This window comes from Saimiri boliviensis, chromosome 1, assembly GCF_048565385.1.
Source record: "Saimiri boliviensis isolate mSaiBol1 chromosome 1, mSaiBol1.pri, whole genome shotgun sequence".
Classification (NCBI taxonomy): Eukaryota; Metazoa; Chordata; class Mammalia; order Primates; family Cebidae; genus Saimiri; species Saimiri boliviensis.
In genome coordinates this window covers 292,358,298-292,384,494 of record NC_133449.1, presented here as the reverse complement: position 1 = coordinate 292,384,494, position 26,197 = coordinate 292,358,298, and the positions used below count along the sequence as shown (strand labels likewise).

Here is a 26,197-nt window from a genome sequence, read left to right as displayed (position 1 = left end):
TCTCCAAAAAACTCCAGGAAGCATCTTGTGTGGGGGTCCTTGTGAGACCATGAGTGCATCACACACCAAGGTCTCTGCCTCAAGCACTCTGACCAGGGACAGCCCCCAGAGCGAGGTCCTAGAGACGTGGCCGACTCCAAGCTTATCTACTATCCTGAAAAGGAAGACTAAAAAGTTCTGTCTTTTCTTTGACACGCTCGAAGCCATTTTTGATCTTCAAACTACTTATATTCACAGGGAACTGTGTCTGCAGACGCCATATCCTGACTATGTGTGATCTGACAGATGTGGTTGTGTACCCTGAGCTGGAGGGTGCTCTCAGCGCCCTGCACGAGTACCAACAGTGTGTCCGTGCCAGATGGGCATGCAGCATCGAGCCTCCCTTCAGCCCCAGCAAGTGAGGAAGACCAGGGCTGTTTCTGTCATTCACTGCCCCATACCCCACTCTTCCTCCCGCTGTTACTGCAATTCTGCCCTGAGGTTCCTAGGAAGGCCTCAGGGTTTGACTGAATTGAAGCTGCAGCATTGATTCAGGTCCTTGAGGCAGGCTGGCAAAAAAAATGGTATCCGTGCCAGGACAAGGGACACCAAACTGGAAAACAGTCACCAAGAGAGCAAAAACCATCTCTAGCCCGTACTGTCTTCTCAGAGGAAGATTCTAGTAAGCATCCTGCTTCATAGACGAAATGCTACCATTTACCCTAGTATCCTTCCTGGAGCAAGACACACTAAAAGCAAACAAGTGATCCAAATTATAATGGGACCCCATCATAAGCCCCTCCTTAAGAAGATAATAATCGTCTCTCTGTAAGAAAAAGCCCTACCTGGGGACAAAGAAATAAACTGGAAAACCTCAACTGTGTCTTCCAGGTTCTGGAAATCTACAGAATGTTTATATCAACCTGGAGGCAGTCAACACTCAATGAATAAGGCACAACAATTCACCAAATCCATTTCCCTTTTTTTGACTCAGGTCTACCCCATCTGCCACATCCATTTAAATTAGGACAATAAAAAGTATTTGTCAAAATAAAGATATTAAACATCCACCCATCTCTTCGACTATGGATTACTTTACAAGTGAACAAAAACCTTAGGGAAAAACAGTAATCAATGGACACTGCAGAGGATAAACTTCACATGGTTTTTTTTTTTTTTTTTTTTTTAGACAGAGTTTTGCTCTTATTACCCAGGCTGGAGTGCAATGGCACGATCTCGGCTCACCCCAACCTCCACCTCCTGGGTTCAGGCGATTCTCCTACCTCAGCCTCCTGAGTAGCTGGGATTACAGGCACGAGCCACCACGCCCAGCTAATTTTTTGTATTGTTAGTAGAGACGGGGTTTCGCCATGTTGACCAGGATGGTCTCGATCTCTTGACCTTGTGATCCACCCGCCTTGGCCTCCCAAAGTGCTGGGATTACAGGCGTGAGCCACCGCGCCCGGCTTGCTTTTTTTTTTTTTTTTTTTAAAGACAGAGTCTGGCCTAGGCTGGAGTGCAATGGCATGATCTCGGCTCACTGCAACCTCCGCCTCCCGGGTTCAATGAATCCTCTGGCCTCAGCCTCCCAAGTAGTTGGGATTACAGGTATCCGCCACCACCCCCAGTCCGTGTGTGTGTGTGTGTGTGTGTGTGTGTGTGTGTTTGTATTTTTAGTAGAGATGAGGTTTCACAATGTTGGCCAGCCTAGTCTTGAACACCTCAGCCTCGGAAAGTGCTGGGATTACATGCATGAGTCACTGTGTTGGGCCTGCATGTGTATTTAATAAGAAAGCATTTCTCTAGGCATGGGAAAATGTAAATATAATTCTTTCAAAGAGAAATGGTCATTAGTCTCTCCCATGGTTGGGGACAAGTGTTATCACATCTTTTCACAGAGGGCAGCTATATCTCCCTTTTATTTTCCACAGATAAAGGGCTGCCAGGATAGCCAAGCCCTTTCTCCACCAGGCTTCTCCTCTGACTCTTTTTACATGTAAATAAGGGGGAAGGGGGAAACAACTCAGCTGTTCTCCTTTATGCTCCCTGCCAATACAATAAACAATACAAAAAATGTCCCAGGTAGGTGTTAAGGGTCCTTACCACCACCAGGGGGTCATCTTCTACTAGCCTGCAACTGCTCCCAATTTCATGCGGGGCTCACTTTGTCAACCAACTAATTCCAAAGCTTCTGACCCCCATGCTCACAATTCGAGATGATTCTTTTGTTCTCTCCAAAGAATGAAGTGTTGTTTGACCAAAGCCAGCAATCCTAGTGTTCAATTTAAGTTGACAATTCAAAGATGTTGAAGATGCCCATTCGTCTGAGTCCATGACACTGTGATGTCCGAGATACTATTACTAATTTTGGATCATTGGAAATATTCCACCACAGGATACATTTGAACGTGTTAAAAATAGCCCAGCTGCCCCTCTGCACATTTCAACTTACTGTGGCATCAACAGAAACGTGCTCCTAGCTACAACATTGGCTTGCTCCCCTGGAGTGCAGGAAAGGAGTCGAATTTCATGATACGGAATTTCCGAGGGTGTCAATAAGATTTTTAAAATAGATCTTTCACTTTAGTGGAAAAGGTTACATACACAGTAAAAGATTATAAATATAGAATTTAATGTCTTTTCTCCAAGTATAAGCAAACCCTATTGTATATTTATGTATAAAATATTCATCTAAAATATTCAATATGAAACAATGGATACTATTTTCAGAATCCTCCCTGTGCCTCCATTCTGCTTAAATATAGAGCATGTAATTAAGTAAATCCAATTAATCCTGTGGAAGTTAATGTGGGAAAAGGAAGCAGCTAATATACTCCCAACAGCTCAGGAAAGCAAAGCATTTCAAACACACAGACTTTAGAAGTTTCCTATATGCCGCTCATTACGTCTTTATACAAATTCCTTTAGACTTCTACCAATTCTGAAAAGTCTAAGGCCAATTTCTCTTCTATAAATATATCTACAGAATCTTTTTCTTCCCACACATAGGAAAGACACAAAAGATGGAGTGAGCTTGTACCCTTGGCCCCTTCCTCATGAAAACATCTGGCATGAACTGTAACATATTTGAGCCACTGCAATTATCAAGCAAAACGGCAAACCAGAAAAAGTCAACCCTAACAGCTCTGTTTAATAAGATACAGCAGCACTCACCTGAAGAGGGACAAAGATAAAAGCAAGGGACCCCATACGCTTTCTAGAAAGCAGCTAGAAAGCAGCCTTCCCTTCCCTAAGGTGCTTTCGATTTATGTTCATAGGTTTAGCCCTGCAGGCTTAATTAAACCCAGTAGCCAACTCTGTGTTCACTTAAAAGTGCAATTAAAGAAGAATCCACAAAGGCCACTGGTCCCTGGGGTGCCCCACAGGAGGCCCCACTATGAGCAATTCACTAATTGCACCCTTTGTCCCCCACTCTTAATGATGACGCTGCCACGCCCCCAGTCAAGATGCTGATTCTCCCCCACCTAGGGCCAGCTCCAAAAACCTCAAGGCAGGAAGTGCGGGCCCAAAAGCCAGTTCTGCAGAGAACATACACTTTTAATTAAACAACAAAACATTAAAAGCCCATTGAAAAACACTTAGCAACAAATCCAAAACTGCACTAAGGTTCCTGTGTTACCACCACTAATTAAAAGGACTCTCGATTACAGATCACTGGGTGTAAGCCTGTAGCCAGGGCTTTTTAAGAGCCATGATGAGCCCCCTCTGAGGGGCAGGCCAGCCAATGTTGCATCCCCATGGAATATTGTGGTACCAGAAAGCAGTCCTGATCCAGACCCCAAGAGAGAGTTCTTGGACCTCGTGCAAGAAGAATTCAAGACAAGTCTATAACTCGTCGTGAAAGCAAGTTTATTAAAAGCAAAGAAATAGAACAGCTACTCCACAGGCAGAGAAGTGCATGGGCAGCATGGGGCGGGGTGTGTTTATAATTTTATTTTGGGTTTACATATTTTGGATTTACACTGGCCAAGTCAGTCTTCTCCTCTAGCCAAAGTCCAAGTTCAAAGGGTTAATTTCTTTCAGCCTACCTCAATAGGCAATTCATTCCTCAATAGATACTCCCTTTAAAAATGTCTTCCAGGTATTTTAATAGAGCACATGACCATAGTGAAGCCTGACTCTTGTCCTGACTTGTGTATGACTTCAGGAACTAAAGTCCAAGCACTTAAATTTACTCCTTGAAGTTCTAGAGAGCAACCTGACTGCACAGTCTTGAGTCAGAGCTGAATGAGGTGTGAGCCCTGGGAAGGCCCTTCTGTTCTTCCAACCTCCCAGCTTCAGCCTGAAGATTCTGCTGGAAATCCTTAAAGGCTTTCCTCTGCAGCAAGACAAACCTCAGAGAGCTGGAAACTCCACAGGTGGGCCTGGAAAAACTGTTCGAAGTTAAATAACATTCGCAGGCATAAGCTTTCAAGTGAATGAATCTTTGCGATTCTTATTTGCCAGTTTGCAGTTTCCTGAATGATTTCTTTTCGCAAGCTGGTGATAGAACCTAGGAATTCCATCACTGCTGGCAGACGGAAAGTAAATTTGGCTCCAGGCCTGACTTTCGGAGTCAGTGTGGAAAGCGGCACCAGCCAGACACAGTGCCTGGACTCACAGGCTCTCTCTCTACGGGGCCCCTCCTTCCGAAAGCCCACCTCCACTTTCCCAACCCACCATGACCACTGCACAACTGACATCCAGGGGGACATTCTTAGGTGAAGAAAGCTTTAGAGAAAGCACTGGTTTAAAGTATGCATTATTTAAAAAAAAAAAAAAAAAAAACCCAAAAAAAACAAGAGTAGGGGAGGAGTGGCTAGGCAGAATGGGAATACTTTCAATTAAACCACCTGGGTTGGGTTCAGGTCTGCCCACTGGCTCAGCTCCACCTTTGAGGTGTAGGAAGGCGAAAGAAGGGAGAGGGATTCAAAGGTGGAGTGGAAGTAGGGAGGGGGGCTTTAAGAAGCATAGTCTGGGCTGGGTGGTGGCTCATGCCTGTAATCCCAGCTACTTTGAAGGCTGAGGCAGGAGAATTGCTTGAACCTGGGAGGAGGGGGTTACAGTGAGTCGAGATCCCACCACTGCACTCCAGCCTGGGCAACAAAGGGAAACTCCATCTCAGGAAAAAAAAAAAAAAAAAAAAAAAAAAAATGCTGGGGGCAGGGCGGGCAAGAAACTGCAGTCCAAGATTCCCTTTCCAGTTTAGACATCCAGACACCCTGTCCTGGGCAAAGGTTCAATAATATCTGGGCACTGGACCCCTGCTCTGTAAAACACCATGTTTCTTTTATATTTACAGCCTGGAAATATTAAAGTTAAATAAAATGTCTATCTTTAATTCCTAGGCTCAACCTTCAGTGAGCTTTCTCTTCATTGACACACTGGCAAAGATATTCTGATTTTAAACTTCAGAATAGTGACAGGAGGACAGGAGGTGCCGCAGACACAAGGCATTGGACATGGGCACCCCGCCAGGCTGTGAAATGCACAGTCGAGGCCCTTCCCTAGCTTCTAGCCTGCCAAAATAAAGTTAAAACCCCATACATCTTAGAGTGTCCAAAATCAATATTGGAGGCAAACATTTGGATGCTTTTCAGAAAAGTAAATGGTTAGAAAAAGTAGAAATCATAAAAAATAATGGTTTAATACATTGCATCCACTTAGGACGATGTCTTCACATAATTCTGTACTAACACTATGAGCTGCTTTAATTATGATCCACTGAAGCTATCAGAACCAATACAAATCTATGATTAAAGGAGATTTTAAAACAAGAGAAATGGCCTTGCTCTCTTAATCCTTCTGTTTCAAAACGAAATAAATGTCCTGGTAACACAGACATTTTTCTCATCCGTGTAACTGAATGGCTAACTAGTTATCCTTGAAATCTAGAGAACATTAGCTTGTTGAAAACGAAAGAAAACAAAACCAAACCACAAAAGTATCTACCTAAACAGTGTATTACTGACTAACCAAAACCATCAAAAGTGGTATAAAAGATAAAAATGTCACCCACTGCTTTGCCATCTAATCAGCAGAAGGAAACATGAGTGCATCCTCATAAATAACTCCTTACCACTCACGAAGGGTGAGTAATCATTTAGGATTGGTAATAGAAAAACACAGTCATTCTATAAATGTCACTATTAATTTGCTGGTAAGCTAGGCTGCATGTTTGGGAAGAGGAAAGTTCAAAGTGAGCTGGTCAGAAACGACCCTGGCAAGAGGTCAATAAAGCTCTTGCGCTAGGACTTCAAACCCTGTTGATGTCATATTTTGTGTACAAGGAATTCAAAGACTGGAGAAATTAGGTGCCACAAAAATGCTTGCCTGAAATATCACAGGGCTGGATTTTAAAACTGCTCTCTTACCAATGGAGAAATGCATATGAGCCCTAAAGGCCAGCCAGCCTGGACCACATCCCGAAAGCCATGCTGAGTATATCTGGACCATGAACTGCCAAAGTAAACACTCCCGCAGAAAGCCACTATGTGGAAACCAACTGGTGTGGGGAGAGCCAGGTGCCCGCAAGAGAGCTGAGGAAGCCGGTGGCAGGAGGCAGAGAGAATCTGAACACACTAAACAGATGGAAGGTGTCGTAAACAAGGTGCGAGGGCTAAAGACACTCCTACCCAGAGAAAACAGTGGAAGAGCAAGGGAACGACAGGCAATTTGTGTGTCTCTCGACCCAAAATCTATATTCCGCTTTGCATTTTAACTGCAAAAACGTGCCAAAGCAGAATCAAAGAGCTAGAAGCAATTCTTTGATTCTTCTCTAAGGGGGGAGGAAAAAAAACAACAACAACAAAAAAGCAAAAAACTCACCTTTAAATACTCAGGATCTGAGCATTTAAAAATCTGCATTCTGCCACTGAGTCTGACTGTTAGAAGTTACCTGCCTCTCCAACTGAAGCGAAGGCCTTGCTAAGAAAGTATACAAGGACACAGAAGCAGGCATTGCGAGCTTCTCCCCCATCAAAGGAAAGCAACCTCATTTGTTGAGTGGAATGATGCTAGGAGTCCCAGGCTCTGCAGCTCTAATGAGACCATGAGATTCTGTGTTGTCAAAGATGTTCCCCCGAGCTATGCCCATGAAACAATAAAATCGGCAGAGGGGAAGTACACTCTAAGCAATGACTGGGAATTGGGGTGTACCAAACAATTAGCAGTGAGACTGGCTGATGAGTTTATAATTGATTGATTTAGTCAGGTTATGTGGTCTCATCCGGAAGCAATCTCAGTTCCCTTGTTTTCATCATAGAGATCACAGTTCAGATATGCTTCCCAGGAAGACAGTGCCTCAGTATCAAAGAAATATGCTCATTCCAGCACCCACTGGCCCTGGAACTGAGCTTTGTACAAGTAATGGAAACACAGAATACATTTCCCAGTGAATGCAGCAGGACTCGTGTTTAGGCCACCGGCAGTTTAAACTTTACTCTAATTTTAGAGATGATGTCCAGAATTTTCTCTTTTAAAAATAGCTTTATTGAGGTATATGCTACATACCATTAAATGTACTCACTCTAAGTATACAATTCAATGACTTTTAGTAGAGTTGTATGACACTCTCCAGTTTCTTACCATTTCCATCAGCCCAAAAAAAGCCTGGGCTGCCCATCTGCAGTCAGGTCCAGTTCCCTCTGCTACCCGCAGGCAACCACTAAAATGCCTGCCATCTTTATGGGTTTGCCTTTTTCGGGCATCTCTGTAAATGGGAATGTGTGGTGTGTGGTCTTCAGTGACTGGCTTCCTTCGCTTCCTTCACTTAGCATAAGGTTTTGAGGTTCACACATATTGCGGCATACATCAAGAGTTCATTTGTTTTACTGCTGAATAGTAGCCCATTGTAGGGATAGGCCCTACTTTGTTTATCCATTCTTCTATTTCAGCTTATTAAATCTATAAATCCAACCACATGACAAGGCTTATTAGCCTGATCTCAGAAATATAATAAAAACTCTGCTGTATTTTAAAAATATTCTAGGATGTCTAAAATCTCTGTAATGTGTGAAAATATGTAATAAAGATACAATATGGTCCCTGGAATTCATGTGCTTAGAGGGAAGGGTGCTGTTTTAAATAAGAATATCTCAGAATTTCAGTTTTTCTGTTTTAATACAGGTTATGCATCCCTTACCCAAAATGCTTGGGACCAGATGTATTCCAGATTTGGGATTTTTCTCAGATTTTGGAACATTTGCATTATATATATTAACTTTTTTTTAGTTTCATGTTGGTGCTCAAAAAGTTTCAGATTTTGAAGCATGGTGGATTTGGGGTTTTTTGATTAGGAATACTCAATCTATACACAGAAAGTATATTTATGCTAATCTCCAAATCAGGCAAGGTCATCAGTTCATTTAACAAGCACCTACTTCCTGTCTAAATAGTAGTATATTAGGAAATAAGAAATACGTAGTACCTATCCCACCCCTCCACCTGCCAGATTACAAAGACATCTGTATTTCAAGACTGTGCTAATAAATCAGTTTGGAGGCATTTGGAATATTTTTCTTTATTTCAAATAAAGAATATAAGTAGTCGTTAGAGTCCATGGTTAGCCCCAGAAAGTCTTGTTTAAGCCATAGCCCTTTGTCTCAGTATACTCTACTGCAGTCTATTCTACAGACGTCCTATCTAAGGCCATTTGCTGATTCATTCACTCACCCATGATAGCCCGATAGCTCCTGTGTGCCAGGCACTGTTCTAGGCACCGCTGGCAACACAGCTATGAACAAAACCATCTCACTGGTCTCCTAAGCTGATGGTCCATATCAGTGAAATACTTTAAGGAATAAAGGCAGTGTGTGGAGTTGTGCAAAATGATATGGAGACAAAGGGTCTGAAGGAAGAGAGGAAATGGGGAGGAAGGCTATTTTCCATGGTGCTATTTGGAGCCGCGTTTCTGAAGCGGGGACACTTGAACAAAGATCTCAAGGCAGCAGGACTTGGTAGCAGTGAGCTCCTGAGAAAGTGATCAGAAAGCATTCCAAGTAGAAGGAGAGGACACGCAAAGGCCAGGGGGCTAGAAGCAAGGTTGGGGGCGGGCGCTGGAGGCAGAAAGGAGGGACCGTGGTTGCAGTGGAGGCTGGTCACAGAGCCAGGATCACACAGGACTCTCCCCAGTTCCCAGCCTCGGGTACACATCCTTCCTGCAGCTGAAGATGGCAGGTCTCAGGCACACAAACCCAGCTGACGGCGAGCAGCACCGGTGAGCCAACCTGCCGACTCGGACTGAGCAGGCATGGTTCCGTCACGGCATCCACATCCCAGATGCCTGTCTTCTTCCCTCAGATGTCTCTCCAGACCTTTGTTCAGGCAGTGTGTTTTGTATTATCATTCTGACGCTCTTCCTTGGTAATCGAGCACATAGCTGGCCATTCTTGAAGAGAAATCCTCCCTCCTTACTGTCTTCACCTCCACTTTTCCTCATCTTGAAGACTGGGCTCAGTAAGCAGCCATGGAACTGACACGGATGTGGGATTCTGACCCACCGCTGGCCCTTGGCCACCTGCAAGTCCAAATGGATGGTCCATCCACTCCGTGCGGGTCCTCACCGAGCTTTTGCCCAATTCCAGTCCCGCAAAGGGATACTGACACTGCTGTCAGCCACTCCCACCCACACCACCCATTCTCTGGCCATGAATCCATCCACCACTGCTGGCATCTCTCCAGCACAGCAAGAAAGTTGTCCCCTAAGGATGGACCATCGCCAGCGAGTACCCAATTCAAGGTGGGGGCTTCTCCCACTGCCCTGCCCAATCAGGCAAGCATCTCTATTAAACCATGGGCTTCTGCTCATCACTCCATCTGGCTCTCCTACAATACTAACGTTCTTCTAAAGTCAAGTCCACAGTTAGGAATTCATATGACAGATGGTTTAGACTCATATGTCAACCCACATGAACAATGGCTTCATTATAATATCTGCTACACAAAAAAGTTTTGCATACTGAGCAATTATTTTTGCTTTATGCTGCCATTTACAAACATTGTTCTCAACTTGAAAATCAGGCCGTGAACAGTGGCTCACACCTGTAATCTCAACACTTTGGGAGGCCAACGCAGGCAGATCACTGGAGGTGAGGCATTCGAGACCAGTCTGGCCAACGTGGTGAAACCCCATTTCTACCAAAAATATAAAAAATTAGCCAGGTGTGGTGGCACATACCTGTAATCCCAGCTACTCGGGAGAGCAAGGTACAAGAAGCGCTTAAACCCAGGAGGCAGAGGTTGCAGTGAGCCAAGATCGCACCACTGCACTCCAGCCTGGGTGATAGAGCGAGACTCTGTCTCAAAAGAAAAGAAAAGAAGTAGTTTTACAACAAACCTAAATCTCAGTCCTGTAAAAGGAGTCACAGAAGCCAGTTGTGACTCTAAAATCCATTTGCTTACATGATGCCCAGCCACAAATGTCGCTGGCCTCTGATGCCCTCTTTTCCCCCAGCAGGTTTGGGGGCACTGGTAGGAGTCAGATGCCTTGGTACCTGGCTCTGAACAGCTTTGGCAGCCTTCTCCAAGATGTGTCACATGTCCAGTTTGTTTTGACAGAAAGAAAAGCTCTTTGTGTGGAATTTTATTTGAAGTCAGTTTGTGAGGAATGCTGTCTCTCCTGTGATTCAGAAGAAGAGAAGTTTCGTTTTTATGATTTTGCAGACAGATCACAGGAAGCTGCTTAGCAAATTTTTTCTTAGTTGCTTTCCTTGATTCTGTTTTTCCTTCCATGGGTACATCATACATCGTTGCCAAACACTGGATTTGAACTGATTGAAAGAGGCTCTATTTTCTGTGAACAATTTGTCCTTGTGCAATCCTGATTGTCACTCGCCTATAACTTATTCAATTTCACATCTCAGCAAATACAGTATTATTTCTCCAATAGAGTTGGCTTCTGATAGAATCACTCTACTGGTTATTTATCATACATATCTGTAATTGAATTACCTATTACAGTAGTGTGATTTACTCTCAATTGTACATAAAAATGCAACATAAAATAACATTTTTCCAGTGTGTACTTCCTCACTATTCTACATGAACCCTAGGTTAGCCAATTCTACAGAAATACAGTGACAAATAATGAGGGAAAGATGGGAAGATAAAAGATTAGTGGGTTCATGACCTTTCGATAATAAAAGAAATTCAGCCTCTAAAAAAAAATTATTCTCATTTAAAATAGTTTTTTCCCCCCAAGTGTTAATCAGGCAACCAATTCTAGGAAACCAATCAGGAAAAAAAAAGAGTTCAGAAACAGAATGATTTTACTTCTTTGAAATGCAACCATACTATATTAATACATTTTAAAACGCAGGAAAAGGAAATAAAGTGTGTTTGCCTTTACTCTCGTCAAACCACCATTAATCTTGGCCAGAACAAGAAGGAGAAGAAAGAAAACGATAAGAGCAATTCCTTTGGGAAAATTTTGTCTTCTTGAGCCCACTGTTGTGTTACTCCTATTGTAAATGTCACGCACAAGGTGAAATATAACTTGTCTTTGAAGTGCCTGGCTTCAAAATACTCTGTGAAACAGACAGTCAGGTTTCTATTAGCCATACAATCTTTTAGATGGCAAAGATTGTGCCAATCCAAGTATGTTGAAATAAATTCCTATTATTCAATGCCTTTTCTTGGATCAAGTTTTCATTTGTTTTCCTCTATTTGGCTTCAGTTCTGAATCAAAGCAAGTTTTGAGTAGGCTCATTGATATTGAGAAGTTTATCTAGGTATATTCTAACTCAGTTTTGCTTTTTCCTCTTTTCTCCCTATCAGAAATTGATTTTGTATATTCGGATAACCAATTCCTAAAAAATTTATCGAACAAGTACGCTATATATTTACCAAGCATACCCACATCTGTTTCTCCAAAGTGCTTCCCAGGAGCCACATCTCACCTGCTGAATTTATCCCCAGATTGCTCCTAATCTGTACAGGAATTAGAAACAGAAGATTGCCCCCTATCTACAGCAGATCATTTCTGCAAGGCAGTAGAGTGATAAAAATCTCATTTTCAATGAAACTTCTGCAACTCAATTTAAAAATGTTGCTGAGACATATGTGAAATTGTCTGTGTTGTCAACTGTACTCAAGACAACTAAAACTACTTAGAGATGCTCATTTTAGGATTCAAGAAAACAATTAACTTTCTTGATACAAATTTGCAAATAGATGCAGGTGAGCAGAAATGGACAAGTTCTCACTTTAGACACTTTGCACTTAGGTATAACTCAGTGTGTTAGGCACCGTAATTTACATTTTAAACATTATTTAACACATAAAAACTTGTCACCTTGGTATAATTTTACCCAAAGCAATTTGTCTGGGTAACTATAGCAACAATTGCAGAAACATTTTTAAATACAAAATTGGTATAATTTTAGAATAAAGAATTATGGAGGGTTTATTGCAGGATGTAGGGCTGCTTTACTCAAATAATGGTACATATACTACTACAAAAATGGATTCCTTGACTGGGATATATTATAAACTAACTTGTTCTATCTTGCACACCATCTGCTTTGTAACGCAAACCTTTTTCTTGGAATAAGTTTCTGACATTAGTTAACTATAGGGTTCATGATCATGTCTGCATCATGGAATGCCTTTATACCTTTGGCTGGACATTTAGTGAAGGTTTTCTGCTCCTCCCATACATCTTCCTGTATCAAAAGCAAATACTCAATTTCAATGATTTTATGAACAAAAAAAAAATCATTTGAAACAGTTATACTAATCACCAAGTTAAATCAAACTGTCAAGATTCAGATAGGCAGCTCTCTCTAACATCAGGAGCATTTGACATTGACCACAAAGAGCTGGCATCTCTTATTTTGGGCCACTAGCACACAGCACAGCGAAAGTCTTGTTGGCTTTAACATATGTCCTTCACCAGGAGGCTAACATGACTCTGGAGCTAAATTTTTTACTGCAAATCCATGGACAGGGCTTCGGAAGTCCCATGACTCTCTAAAATTTATGCAGAAGTTTGTATAAATGTGTATTTATTTTGGTCTCATGTTCAATAAGTTTTAACAGCCTCTGTGCTATAAGTTTCTATGTTCCATTCTCCCCAAACATGTGATGAAATCATTTTATAGGGAAACAGCAGTGAAAAACACAGGTTTATTTTTACCAAATTCTGAACATCTCAAAAATTTATTTTGGACAGAGACAAGCTTTACCACCCAGGAGACCAAAGCCTTTGCTCTCAGCAGGGATCTTGCAGCTGTTTGACATTAAAACAACCAAATAAGTTACTGCAATTCACAGAAGACATAAAATGATTAGCATCCTCTATCTTCTCCCTGTCAATAAAAGTATATATTGGCTAAAAGCACATAAAAATAGGTGTCAGTTTCTCAACCCCACAGTTCAGAATATCCAAATTCTTAGTGTGACTGCATGGAGCAACGTGAATGAGCAAGCTTCTATCTCCGAAGTTTTTACAAGAAAGAAACTCAAGGAAAAAAAAAATCTGTGTTTCAAGTGAACCAAAAAAATTACACTCAGGGCTGCTTTCTAAGGAAAAACAAAACTAGGAAAAGAAATCTTTTGGAGGGAAAAAAAAATCCATGTTTCTTTTGGTGTACATACATGCACACACAAGAAACTTATTTCAGTTATACATAACTTAATGGTATTATCTGCTTTAACTAAAATTGCAAAGTGGTCATAAGATTTACATTCTCTAAAATAATGAAACTGGCATTAATTAGCGACTCATTCAACAATCCTAATTAGGTATTGAAAAACCTTTCTTACTAAAGTCTGGTTTTGTGTTTCTGTTTCCTTATGAAAAGGCTATGATTAATAACATAGCTGCTGGTTCCAAACTCTGCCATTATGACAGAGCTCTTCTGGGTAAGCGAGAGATAAAATCGTCTTTCTTCACAATAAACAAGAACAATCATTTGTGACTCCTGGAGTGTTAACTGAAGCACCCCTAAAAAGCAGAACACTATTAAACAAAACTCACGTTATCTTCCCTCAATTTCGATTACTTTCTGGGTAAGTCACAGGGAACAAGACAGATGGCCAGGCAGGAAGAGTTTACAGGGATCTTTTTCTCTGGAAGACACCTTTCCAGTTAGAGCACTTACATCTGGCCGCCACCTTTCCTGTCCCCTCTTCTAGCAAGGCTGACAGCTCTCCATCGCCACCAGATGAGCTCCCCCCACCCCCAGCCCCCACAATGAACGTACTGCGAGATCTGCCTGGCTCTGCTGTTTGCTGCCTGGGACCCCCACCCTCTCGCCTAGCACCCAGCAGCCGCCTGTGGCTGCTCACCCTCCGAGCGCTCGCTCGCAGCGCCCCCTGCCGGGGACCACGAGGACGCCGCAGGCACAGGAAAGTTAAATCCCAACTCCAGCCGCCGCATCCAGGTACAAAGCAAGGAACCCGCGAGGCGGTGAACGCGCTTCCCGCCAAAGCCCGGGGAACCGGCGTGTGACCGCGCCAAGCCAGGCACCCAGGGCCGCGGGGAGCGAGCCCGGAATCGCTCCTCCACGACTGTTCCCACGCGCATCTTGGGAGAAACAGTTCCCTCTGGGGCCCGATCTGCCTCCGGTCCCGAAACCTTGAGCCAGGGTATGCAAAATCCGCGGAGCAGCGCAGGGATGCCGGGGGAAGGGGCTCGCCTGGCTGCAGCCCACCTGGCTAGCGGTTCCCCAGGCCTCTGCATCCCCACCTTGGTGTCTTTCATTAACCAAGGCGCTTGACAGAGTTAAGCCCAAGTCCTCCTGCCTCCAGGTTCCCCTGTAAGGAAAGCAAGAAAACCTGCCCAAGCCGGCGGGGCTGCGAGGTGGCGGCTCCCGGACTGCCAAGTCCCGATTTCCGAGTCCCTGGTCCCCGACCCCCGGCGGTGCGAGCCTGGAGGCGCGCCGGGTACGCGCACAGACCACGGCGCACCTTTTGGGGTGTTGGACAGGGGTCCCGCCTCGCCGACCGAGATACTCCGGCTCCTTACCTCTGCATGATCAGACCTCGGCGCAGGCGGGTACATAAACTTCCAACCTGTGCACTGCCTCAACTGTGGACGCCCCCGGGACTGACGGCGGTCCTAATCCTATGCACGCAACCCCCGCCCAGGTGCCTGCTGATGGATTCCACCCGACATCGACACCACCCACCAGCCGACCGTGCGGTCCCCAGGTCCCGGCCAGCGGCGCGGCGCGGCGCGGTCAAAGGCTCCGCCAAAGGCCACGGGATCGGGCGGGGTCGCTCACCAGGTGCGGGGCGCGCTCCTCGTGCCAGTCATCCAGCGCCTGGGGCCAGAGCGGCTCCGAGGATCCTCTTCAGCACCTGGCTAGGGAAGTAGAGGCAGCAGCTGCAGCCACCCCTGCCACTTCCTCAGAGCCGCCCCCCACTCTCTGCACTCTAGAATGGGGGCACGGGCTTGAGGGCCAGGAAAAGAGTCCCCGAGCGCGCGGCCAACCAGTGGGTGGGCAGGTTCGCGCACAGCAGAGACGACCGGCGAGGTGGCAAAGTTGGGTGTCTGCGCCAGCTCCGCGGGGCAGTCGCGGGTGGGAGAGGGGAGCGCCCCAGGGTAAGCCACAATGTCCGGGCCGCCCCGGCAAAGGGAAGGTGGAGGGCCGCGGCCGGCCTGGGGCTGCGGAGCCCACCCGCGGCGGGAAAGCAGCGCGCGGGAGCGGCCGCAGCGAGAACAGCCGCCACCAGCGCCGCCTTCCCGGCGAGTAGATCCGCGCGGGGCGAGCGGGCGCTGAGAGCGCGGGGCGGGGAGCTCGGGGCCGCCTGGGCCCGCCCCCGCCCCGCCCCCGCCGCTGCGCCTCCTCCTCCTCTGTCTCCTCCCTGCCCGCGTGAAACTCGAGCGCCCCACCCGCGCCTGACCTCCCCGAGCCCCTCCCCGGGTCCCGCCCCTTCCCGGGACAGGACCCCCCCCCCTTGCTCCCGGATGCCCCGCTGCACCTCAGGAGTTCCATTCCCGCCTCCCCAGTGCGAGTGCGGCCGTGCGGTGACTTTTGGGGGCTCCCTGCCCCGTCTCACAGGGCCCTGCTGCGCCTCCCGCCCTGGGTTCCGACTCAGACGTGGCTGCACCCAGGAGGGGGGCGCCGGCCGAGACTTGAGACGTGGCGCGCCAGATCTGCTGGCCTCTGCTCCAGGTAAGTGCGCTCCCCTCGCCCGAATCTGGCCTCGCAGGTGGGGGACAGGGGCCATCTTATCCTTCGGAACTCGAACTTTGTGATTTTGTTCATTCTGTGTGACACCCTCATCCGTTCTGAGAGGGGCACTCCTTACAGAAGAGGAGGGAGTCGCTGCGGGTTCTCGGAGGAGCGGTTTGGGGCTGAACCTCCGGCTAGTTGGGGTCGATTTCAGCGGGATTAAGTACAGGAAATGAACAAATCTGATGAACCAGGGAGGCAGGTGAAGGGGTCACCAGGTAGCCACGCGGAGCGTTAAGAGAGAAGTCCCAGATGGTCAGTCATTCGTCCAATTCTGGGACAAATATTCCTTGTTGCACTTTTGCAGGATCTTTGGGCCTTACTGAGTGCTCGGGTGAAAAGTTTGTAATCGGGAAGCAAGTAAAGCACCTTTGAAGGCTTGTATGATTGGATACTTTGGTGCACTTCCTCAGCTTCTCCAGAAGGTAGTTGAGCGGGGAGGAAGAGGGTCAGCCTCGCGAAAAGAGCAAATGGTAAGGTTATAGGAGTATAAGGCATAAAACTTGGGTTCAGAGTCCTGACTGGCCTTGAGCGGCCCTTGCCCACTGGATGAGGCTGCGAGACAGTATCTCTGGGCCCGTTTTTCTCCATCTGCGCCTCACAGGGAGGCTTCAAGGTCCCTTCCACAAGGATACGCATGAATGCCCCATCCTAAGTGCAGTGAGGTAGGGACCCCGCAAGGACCCACGTTCACACCAGCGCCCTTCCAGCCAGTGGTGGGTTGTGGATGGGCCTCGCTGGTACTGGGAACGGTCCGCTGCGTCCATAAGGCTTCCACTGAGCTCATCCATAAAACAAAGAAGCTATTGGTGGCTGCAGGGTGTCACAGTTCTCACAGTAGCCATGCAGACCTAACAGGGCGATGGAAATAAAAATTGCCATCATGTGTCTTTATTTTCTAGAACTTATTTTTTTTTTTTAATGAAAGAATTAAGTGAAAGCAATTCCTATGGTTTCTATGGAAGCCCAACCCAGCTCTAAATGCCCAGTCTCTGGCACAGGTGACCTGGCTGCCCTGGGTACTCAGGCCTTCCGGGGATTTCCTTTAGGACCTCTGGGAGCAAGTGTCAGTAGCTGAGCAGGCCTCCTTGGCAAGCGTTCCTCCCTGTGTTGTGGCGGGGGCTCCCGGCCTGCTGGGTGGCAGCTGCAGGCTCCTGGGACCTGAACCAGAACCTTAACCGTTCTCTCTTCCGTTGCTTGGCACTTAAGGCACTAGTTCCATTCCAGACATTCCGACTCTCTTGCCTACGTGGCACAGGGGCCTGGGAGCCTCCCTGCGAGGAAGAGGCAGGCCAAGGTCTTGCCGGGCTGCTTCTAGAGGGGAGGATGTAGGGAGGAAGCTGCCTTCTGCTTGGATTCTGCAGCCTTTGTATGGACCTGTGGAGCCTGTGTGGCCAGAATGAGGGAGAGAAATTAGAACTCAATGTAGAATGTATTCAGCCAACCCTATTCTTACCTCTGAACATTGCAGTTCATACTAAAAAAAAAAATAAAAAATAAAAAAGGCAAAAAATTCTTGGTATATAGAGCTAAGCAGGGGGAAGAAGACAGCTTTCTAACCTTAACCCAGTAGGTCTGATGGCATAACATTTAACTGGATACATTACGTAATTTTGTGTGTATGTTGGTGGGGGGCAGTTGAATTCAGTTTTGCTGTTTACAGGCTGCAACAATACATCGTTAGAGTATGTATATTTTAGTGATGATGAATTACAAAATAATTGCTAATGAGCAGGAAAATAAACTAAATTATAATTTAGAGTGCATCCTTATTTTAAAATGAAATAGATCTAAATTGAGGGTATAATTTTGAGTTTTAACCTGCGGAAAGTTCTTTAACTTTTCTGAGCTATAGCCTCTTCACCTGGAACTTAAACACATCAACCTGGCAGGTGAAGTCAGTTGTCTTCTTGAAAGGAGAAAGAAGATAATCTGTGTAAAATACTCATCAAGCACCCAGCATATAAGCAGGTTCTCCATAAATAAAGTCATTTTGAAGTATCCACAAGTATTTCCTTTTTCTAAGCAAAATTTCTTTTTATTTCTTTGTAAAGTTCTTGCTTGCTAGAGTTACCTGCATGAAACTGCATCTCATCACATTATGAAACAAAAAAATGTTTAATTCTCTTCTTTTCAAAATAAAATCTAGCTCTCCCTAAACTGTTTTACCTGAGCCATGCACCCAATGTGAAAGAATGATGAAACCAACAGAACACTTGGTGAAAATGATGAATTCTGGGGCGCTGATTCATGTGACTTGAAAAACGCCATCCATTTCCTGATTCACCTCAATTTCCGTTTGGAACTATGAAAAATCATTTCCGTTTCTGAACTAACTGACCAATTTTGTCTCGTCTTTACTCCCTCCCTAGTGCCTGAATTTCAGCCACATCCCTAAGCTGCCATCTCAGACTGAGGAACAGGGAGGGGGGCTGGAAAGAACACCACCTGGAAGAAGTCAGGACTTGACTGTGGGCCATGAGTGACCTTCAAAGGAAAAGCTCGGTATCTGTGGTCTTTAAGATGTGATAAGATTGTATTAAAATTTTAGAAAAACCTCAATCCCAAAATTGTGGTCTCTTGACATTTACATCTTAACTGGATTTTCCTACCAAAGAGCCAGGAGACACATTACAATCATCCTCCTAGAGTGTTCTCTTTATACTTTGTTTTCATTATTTTAGATCCATGGCATTTAAGAACTGAAGAAATGAATAGATCATCTGATCAGTCCCATCAGTCGTTTTCCTAATGCTAAACATTGCTACAAAGATGTGAAGCTTGATGTCTCACTAAGCTTGCCTCGTACTGCTTTATTGCTCACCTACCTCAAAGTATTGGGAAAACATGATTATGGGTACAGGTGATGCTGTGTTTCCTCCCAAACAGGTTTCTTTTGTCAGATTCTTTTGATAGATTAAGAATCTACAAGTGGGGAGATTTTAAAGAAATTATCAGCCCAGCTGCTACAGTAGGGTTTCACCAAAACATCTTTAGGGTTCTCGTTCCCCAAGAAACATGCACTCCTCTTTAGTGTAGCAGTGCACTCTATTGGCAAAGTTAAGGAGACCAGTTTTATTTAAAAAGAGCCAGCAGGTCACAGTGGCTCATAGCTATAATCCCAGCACTTTGGGAGACCAGGGCAGGCAGATCACGAGGTCAAGAGATCAAGACCATTCTGGCCAACTTGGTGAAACCCTGTCTTTACTAAAAATACAAAAATTAGCCAGGCGTAGTGGCAGGAACCTGTATAATTCCAGCTACTACGGAAGCTGAGGCAGAAGAATTGTTTGAACCAGGGAGGTGGAGGTTGCAGTGAGCCGAGATCATGCCACTGCACTCCAGCCTAGTGACAGAGTGAGAATCCATCTCAAAAAAAAAAAAAAAAAGGAGCCATCAAGAAACAGACAGATAGAAAATGCTTGAGGCACAGATGAGAATGAGCACAAATGTGCATAGCAAGTGCAGTTTCTTGGTCCTTAAACTGAACGGCCAGGTCAGTCTGCTCCTCCAGGCACAGCATGAGACCCCATCACGTGCCTTGCTCTGCAGTCTGAGTTTCGACCCAGGTCCACCTAGGGCCTGCCTCACACTGCCCATGTCTACTCAGAGGGTTGCACTTTACCACTGCTATGTGTTCCCAAAGGTTGGCACAGCATGACCCTGACCTCACCTGACCCAGGCGAACTCTGCTCATCTTTGAGCTCTCTGGAACCCATTTCTCAAGGGAGAACCACATTCTCCCACGTCACAGCCACATTCAAGGAAGCAGCCTGGTTAAAGCAATGACTCAAGAATACAACAGGCAGACCACACATTTAACAAGACGCACTCACTCACGTGCAGGGGCAGGTGGGGGAGGGCACGTGTCATTTTCCCTGGTTATTGTTTTCTTACAAGAGTTTACTGATTCTTCTTTCAGTAAGGACCTTTCAATAAGACAATGTGTTTTATTTCAGCGATGTGTGCAGAAAACCAAAGGGTTCTAGAAATCTGAACGTGGTTTACTTTGTCCTCTTGATTAAATTTCTGGATATATTTTCTAGCAACCCAATTTGCTTAAACAAAATTGGCGTGTTGAAAAAGCCCAAGTCATCCTTTATAAGTATGGTGTGGAGAGAAGAAAAAATGCTAAGTCTAAAAGATTTTTAGAATATCTGAAGAAAATACAGATAGCTTGTGGCATGGAGATAAAGCCTCTGGATGCCTTCCAGAATGTTGTTTTCTGACACTGAGCCTTGTATATATCTTGAATGCCTGTAAGCAAAGAATGGCTATACTTTTTTAAAAAAGATATGTTTTATACTTATTAATCAATGTCCTCTTTACTCTGCCTTTGAAAATAGAGCTTTGGGAAAAATAAGTACCTTTGAAAATATGTTTTCGAAAATAATATCCTGCTTAGATTTAGCAGCACAGATTACTCTTCTTTAGTTTATTTCATTATTTACCAGAGAAATTAAGTCAAAATGACCTTGAGTTAGTGAAAAGATGATCTAGTAAGTGAAATTAAACCCAGAAGCAAAGTATCTCCTGAAGGAAATCCACAGAAAGAAGAGCCATCAAGGACCCAGTAGGCCCTCATTTTCATTCCATTCTCATTGCCATAATTCACAGTCTCAGTGTCTTTCACTCAAAATCCCAACACCTCTTCTTACTTTCTCCCTGACTCCAGCTCCAGTGATCATTCCCCAAGCAGCGACATCAAACCCACCCCTCACACACACATCATCGTCATCATCCTTAACACAGACCTGATTTTATTTGAATTGGAAACTACTTGACTACCAAAAAAAAAAAAAAAAAAAAAAAAAAAAAAAAAAAAAAAAAAAAACCTCCCTTGCAGCTAGGTGAAGCCATAGAACTCAGCCATGACCAATAAGATGTAAATTGAGTGGGATTCTAAGATAGGCTTTGTAAAAAGGGATAGACAACTAAATGGGCATGGTCTTTCTTGCCCTTCTCTCCTACTTTTGGATTCCCACCTGGAAGTTGATTGTGATGGTCGAAATGCCAGGCACTGTCTGGGCATGATGGCTCATGCCTGTAATCCCAGAACTTTAGGAGATCGAGGTGGGAATATCACCTGAGGTCAGGAATTCGAGACCAGCCTGGCATTTCATAGAGATGGTGAAACCCCATCTCTACTAAAAATACAAAAATTATCCAGGCATGGTGGTACACACCTGTAGTCCCAGCTACTTGGGAGGCTGAGGCAGGAGAATCTCTTGAACCAAGGAGGAGAAGGTTGCAATGAGCCGAGATCATGCCACTGCATTCCAGTCTGGGTGACACACTGAGACTCCACCTCAAAAAACAAACAGAAAAATGCCAGGCACCAGTGTAGACTCTAAGCTGACCTTGAAAATATAAAACATGAACCAAGGATAGTGGTGTAAAAAGTAGTCTAAATCTCTGGTGACTCTGTGGAGCCCCTGCCTCAGCCCTGAATTATCTAACCCCAGACTTCATGACATGAGAGAGAAACAATCTTGTTTTGCTTCAGCCATTGCCGTTTCTGTTGTTCTTAGCAAGAGACTGCAACTTCTTACTGATGGAGGCAAATCAGTTCCTCCAGGTCTGGTAACCCTGAGGCTTCATCCCTCAACATGGCGCCCTGTGCAGCCAGCACCCCTTCTCCCTCTCTTCCACCGAACTTTCCCACTTAAACCAAGCTTTCTGCACACCATATGTCAGACGTGTGGCTGCACATTGAAAATAGGATGAAAAGACACACTCAAGCAATCCCTGCTCTTTCAGAAGTTCCAGCTTATCGAGTTACAGCTTACTGAGTTATGGAATCCACAAGTATGTAATTCTAAACCCTGGTAAATGCTATGAAGGACAAATGTACGGGTGGCTGGTTTAGTCTGGGGAATGGGAGAGGCATCAATGAAAAACTAGCATTTAAGATGAGATTTGAAGGATGAGCAGAAACTAGAAAGAAAGTGGGAAAATTAGGGGATAAGAGTAAGACCTCCAGAAAAGGGTGGAAATAGTGAACAACTTTGGAATTTAATTCAAATACACTTGCTAAAATATCAAGCATAGTAATAGTAATTGCAAAAGAATAGCAATAGATACTGTCTTAGTCCATTTCAGGCTGCTAAAAACAAAAAGCCTTAAACTCAGTAATTTATAAATAATAGAAATTTATTTCTAATGGTTCTGGAGGCTAGAAAGTTCAAGATCAAGGCACCAGCAGCTTCAATGACTGGTGAGGGCACAGTCTCTGCTTCCAAGATGGTGCCTTGTTTCTGCATCCTCTGGAGAAGAGGAACACTGTGTCTACACATGGCTGAAGAACTGGATGGGGAAAAGGGCCCAGCTGATTCCCTCCAGCCCCTTCATAAGCTACTAATCCCACCTATGAGGTCAGAGCCCTCACAGCCTCATCATCTCCTAAAGGCCCCACCTCTTAATACTGTTGCATTGAGGATTAAGTTTCAATGTGAATTTTGGGGAGGATACAGTCGTTCTTCCCCTGACCCCTCAAAATTAATGTCCTCATATATAGAATTCCCAAAATCGATAACTTGTTGCCCAAATTCTTATCGTGTTCCAGCATTAACTTTAAAATCTAAGTCCAAAGTCTCACTTAAATATGATCTATATCAAATACAGCTGAGACTGAAGGTACAATTTATCCTAAGGCAAACTCCTCCAGATCTGAGCCTGTGAAATAAAACAAGCAATGTGCTTGCAAAATACGACAGTGGTGCTGGCATAGGATATACATCCCCATTCTGCAAGGGAGAAATGGGCAAGAAAAAGGGGTCACAGGCCACATGGAAGTCCAAAACCCAACAACACAAACTGTTAAATCTTGAGGCTTGAGAATGGTCTTCTTTGAGTCCATGTTCATCCTTCCATACACACTGGGGCAAGGGTTGGATATCCAAGGGTCCCACCAGCCCTACCCCCATGGCTTTGCTGGGCACAGACCATGCTGTAGCTCTCACAAGTTCGAGTCCAGTGCCTGTGGCTCTCCTAGGCTGGCATTGCACACTGGTGGCACTACCAGTTTGGAATCTCAGGGCAACCCTGACCCCACAGCTCTACTGGTCATTGCCCTTGTAGGGACCCTCTGCACCTATCTCACCTTTGTGGCAGTTCTCTGCCTGGGCTCTGAGGCTCTCCAAGACATCTTTTGAAATCTAGGTGGAGATAGCCACACCTCCATCGCTCATACACTCTACATAAATGCAGAGTTGTCACTTCAGGAATGTCGTCAAGGTTTATCACTTGTACCTTTCAGAAGGGTGGCCCAAGTCACATCTGAGCCCACTTGAGCCCCAGCCGGGGAAGCTAAAAAGCACTGTGTCAGAATGCAGGGAGCAAAGATTTGAGGAGGCCCTAGGCAGTGAGCATTAAGGTGCCAAGGGTGCCCTGGGCCCCTTCCTTGAAACCTTTGTGACTTGAAGGCCCTGGCACTCTGGGATCATGATGGGAGCGGCAGCCTCAAAGACTGAAATGCCTTTGGACTCATTCTTCTATTGTCTGGATAAATAGCATCTGGCTTCCTTATAGTCACACTAATCTCATATCAAAAGTTACATTTGCTTAGCCCCACCCTTGGCATTCTCTTCTGAACATGCCCTTTGAATCTTTACAACCTGGCCAGGCTGAAAATTTTGCAAATTTTAAGTTCTGCTTCCCTTTTTATTATAAATTCCATCTTTGATTCATTTTTCGTATTTTATGATAAGCAGTCAAGAAAAGCCATGTAGTACCTTGAACACTTAGCTTAGAGACTTCTTTCACCAAATATCCTAGTATATCACTCTTAAATTCCACCTTCCACAAAGCACTACAATGCAGACACAATTCAGCAAAGTTTTTGCTGCATTATAACAAAAATGGCCTTTCCTCCAGTCTCCAGAACACTTTCATATGAGACCTCATCAAAGTGACCTTTATAATCCATATTTCTACCAACATTTTGATTACAATCTTTTATATAATCACCAAGAACACTGAAGCTCTGTCTATAACTCTCCTCTTCTTTTGAGCTTTTACTCTTTATAGTCCATTTATGGGGCAATCTAGGCTTTTTCTTATTTTTATTATATATATATATATATTTTTTTTTTTTAATTGCACTTTAGGTTCTGTAGTATATGTGAAGAACATGCAGGATTGCTGCATAGGTACATACATGGCAATGTGGTTTGCTGCCTCCATCCCCATCACTTATATCTGGCATTTCTCCCCATGTTATCCCTCCCGAACTCCCTAACCCCACTGTCCCTCCCTCAGTCCCCTCCAATAGACCCAAGTATGTGATGCTCACCTTCCTGTGTCCATGTGTTCTCATTGCTCAACGCCTGCCTATGAGTGAAGACATGCAGTGTTTGATTTTCTGTTCTTGTGTCAGATTGCTGAGAATGATGGTTTCCAGGTTCATCCATGTCCCTACAAAGGACACGAACTCATTGTTTTTTATGGCTGCATAGTATTCCATGGTGTATATGTGCCGCATTTTCCCTGTCCAGTTTAACATCGATGGGAATTTGGGTTGGTTACAAGTCTTTGCTATTGTAAACAGTGCCACAATGAACATACATTTTCATATGTTCTTTATAATAGAATGATTTATAATCCTTTAGATATATACCCAGTAATGGGATTGCTGGGTCAAATGGAATTTCTATTTCTAGGTCCTTGAGGAACCACCATACTGACTTCCACAATGGTTGAACTAATGTACACTCCCACCAACAGTGTAAAAGTGTTCCTATTTCTCCACATCCTCTCCAGTATCTGTTGTCTCCAAACTGGCATGAGGTGGTATCTCAATGTGGTTTTAATTTGCATTTCACTAATAACCAGTGATGATGAGCGTTTTTTCATATGTTTGTTAGCGTCATATATGTCTTCTTTTGAAAAGTGTCTGTTCATACCCATTGCCTACTTTTGAATGGGTTTATTTGTTTTTTTTCTTGTAAATCTGTTTTAGTTCTTTGTAGATTCTGGATGTAAGTCCTTTGTCAGGTGGGTAGATTACAAAAATTTCTTCCCATCTGTTGGTTCCAGTTCACTCTAATGATTGCTTCTTTTGCTGTGCAGAAGCTCTGGAGTTTAATTAGATCCCATTTGTTTATCTTGGTTTTTGTTGTCGATGCTTTTCGTGTTTTAGTCATGAATTCTTTGCCTATGCCTATGTCCTGAATGATATTGCCTAGTTTTTCTTCTAGGGTTTTTATAGTGTTAGGTCTTATGTTTAAGTCTTTAATCCATCTGGAGTTAATTTTAGTGTAAGGCATCAGGAATCTGTCCAGTTTTGCTTTCTGCACTTGGCTAGCCAGTTTTCCCAACACCATTTATTAAACAGGGAATCTTTTCCCCATTGCTTGTTTTTGTCATGTTTGTCAAAGATCAGATGGTTGTAGATGTGTGGCGTTGCATCCAAGGCCTCTGTTCTGTTCCATTGGTCTATATCTCTGTTTTGGTACCAGTACCATGCTGTTTTGATTTCTGCAGCCTTGTAGTATAGTTTGAAGTCAGGTAACATGATGCTTCCAGCTTTGTTCTTTTTGCTTAGAATTGACTTGGCTATGTGGGCTCTCCTTTGGTTCCATATAAAGTTTAAGATTTTTTTTTCCAGTTCTGTGAAGAGGGTCATAGGTAGCTTCATGGGGATAGCATTGAATCTCTAAATTACTTTGGGAAGTATGGCCATCTTCACAGTATTGATTCTTCCCAGCCATGAGCATGGAATGTTTTTCCATCTGTTTGTGTCCTCTCTGATTTCCTTGAGCAGTGGTTTGAAGTTGTCCTTGAAGAGGTCCTTTACGTTCCTTGTTAGTTGTATTCCTAGGTATTTTATTCTCTTTGTAGCCATTGTGAATGGAAGTTCCTTCTTGACTTGGCTCTCTTTAAGTCTGCTACTGGTGTATAGGAATGCTTGTGATTTTTGCACATTGATTTTGTATCCTGAGATTTGCTGAAATTGCTTATCAGTTTAAGGAGATTTTGGGCTGAGACAATGGGATCTTCAAATATATAATCATGTCATCTGCAAATAGAGACAATTT

At 44.4% G+C, this 26,197-nt stretch overlaps 1 protein-coding gene, 1 long non-coding RNA gene and 1 other non-coding gene across 6 annotated transcripts in view; 2 read left to right on the top strand and 1 right to left on the bottom strand.

The window, feature by feature from the left end:
• SEMA5A (semaphorin 5A) overlaps positions 1 to 15,694 on the bottom strand; it is a 505,914-nt gene extending 490,220 nt beyond the window's left edge. For 3 of the 4 annotated variants that reach the window (XM_074387337.1, XM_003932501.4, XM_074387338.1), the window contains exon 1: positions 15,207 to 15,694. The gene's annotated coding sequence lies outside the window, so the exon portion shown is untranslated. Of the gene's footprint in view, positions 1 to 14,947; positions 15,177 to 15,206 lie in introns of those variants that run through there. The other variant, XM_074387336.1, reaches the window with a different exon arrangement.
• A 97-nt stretch (positions 15,695 to 15,791) lies between these two features.
• Positions 15,792 to 18,722, top strand: LOC101054192 (uncharacterized). Its single transcript, XR_005579349.2, has 3 exons — positions 15,792 to 16,100; positions 16,468 to 16,633; positions 18,533 to 18,722. It is a non-coding gene; the product is annotated as an uncharacterized LOC101054192 (long non-coding RNA).
• On the top strand, positions 18,379 to 18,448 carry LOC120365832 (small nucleolar RNA SNORD123). The gene has a single exon (XR_005580681.1). It is a non-coding gene; the product is annotated as a small nucleolar RNA SNORD123 (small nucleolar RNA).
• Positions 18,723 to 26,197: the final 7,475 nt, after the last annotated feature.